The 1,593-nt window shown below is 43.7% G+C and overlaps 1 protein-coding gene across 1 annotated transcript in view; it reads left to right on the forward strand.

Annotated features, from left to right (window-relative positions):
• Positions 1-1,593, forward strand: part of Myb (MYB proto-oncogene, transcription factor) — a 37,373-nt gene that overhangs the window by 20,598 nt on the left and 15,182 nt on the right. The window lies entirely within an intron of this gene.

Raw genomic sequence — 1,593 nt, forward strand, 5'->3', positions numbered from 1 at the left:
AGCTCAGCCCACCAAGGGGCGGGGCTGGCTGGCATGTGGTGCTGGGGGATTGAACCGCGGTCCTTGCGCTTGCCAAAGAAATGCTTATTCCACTGAGCCATCTCCCCAGCCCCTGCATCTGCTTTTTGAATAACCTCCTGCATGATTTTTTTTTTAAATGTTCACTAATAGAGGATATAAAGTTGACATTTTTTTGGTGCTGTTATTTATTTCCTAGAAGCATTCTGTTTGATTGAAGATGTTTCCATTATTTTTTTATGTGTTTGGTCCAGGGTCTTACTATGCAGCTCAGACTCGTAGTGATTCTCCTGTTTTCAGCCTCCCTAGTGCTGGGATTACAGGTGTGTGCCACCACGCCCAGTCTTGGTGGTGGGGCATGGCATGTGATGCCAGCGATTGAATCCTGGTCCCTGCACTTGCCTAAGCAAATGCTTAGTCTGCTGAGCTAACTCGCTGGCCCTGATGTTTTCATTATTACTGTTTGAGAGATCTTGTCCCTTAAAAAGGCTGCTGCATGGATGGTTTCAGGAAAGTAGAACGTTGAGTTTTACATTCATTTGTTTTCTACAAGCAGTATTTGCATCTGGGCATCCCTTGCTTAGGTTTATGCAGCATTTACCTAGTGCCAAGGCCAAGCACAGAGGTGCCCGGCGCTGGACAGGTGGCGATGTCTCTACGTCCACAGAGGACTGGACTAGGACAATAATGGCAAATCTTTCAGAGTTCTCAGTGGGACACGTGTGGAATAGATTCGCCACTACTGGTCTAGGATGACCCTTGGGTACCAAAATCTGCGGATGCTGCAGTCTTGTATATAATGGTGCCGTAGGGGCCGGGGAGATGGCTCAGTGGAATAAGCACTTCCCTGGCAAGCACAAGGGTCTGAGTTCAATCCCCGGTTCCACCAAAAAAAAAAAAAAAGCACAGTATTTACATACAACCCACATACATCCTCGTATGTACTGTAAATCAGCTGTGGATTTCTTACAATGTCTTATGCAATGTAAAGGTGGCACTGTCTGTTTTTCTTTCTTTCTTTCTTTTTCTTTCTTGGTTGGTGAATCAGTGAATGTGGCACACCAAGTGTGTGGCGTTGCTGAGCCAACCCCCATTTTCCCAGTTGGTGATCTGTGGACAGTTGCCCTTGTTATGTCATAGGAAGAATCAGAGCAAAGGATAATTGTTAATATTCAGAATGTACTAATCATCTAAGAGCTTTGGATGAGTTAATTCATATAACTGTCACAATAACTGTATAAGGTTAATAACATTATCACTTCCAATATAGTAATTGAGAAACTTGATAGCTTAGTCATTTGCTGAAGATTATGTACCTAACCAAGGAAGGGAGGGGTGGCTGGTTCTAAATTCTATACTTCATCACTGTGCTATATACTGCCACTAATCGATAGTGTTAAGGTATTTTTGTACCAGTCTATGAAATAAAATGTTCTTGCCCCAGAGGTTAGTGCAACCTTTATTTTTAAAAGCATGGACTTAGGGGGGAAACTACCCACTCGGGCCCCCCTCCTGTCCCTCTCTTGGACAGGAGCTTTCTTTCTCTCAATAAATATATTCTGCTCACTAAAAAAA

This window comes from Octodon degus, unplaced genomic scaffold, assembly GCF_000260255.1.
Source record: "Octodon degus isolate 3935 unplaced genomic scaffold, OctDeg1.0 scaffold00024, whole genome shotgun sequence".
NCBI classification, from domain to species: domain Eukaryota; kingdom Metazoa; phylum Chordata; class Mammalia; order Rodentia; family Octodontidae; genus Octodon; species Octodon degus.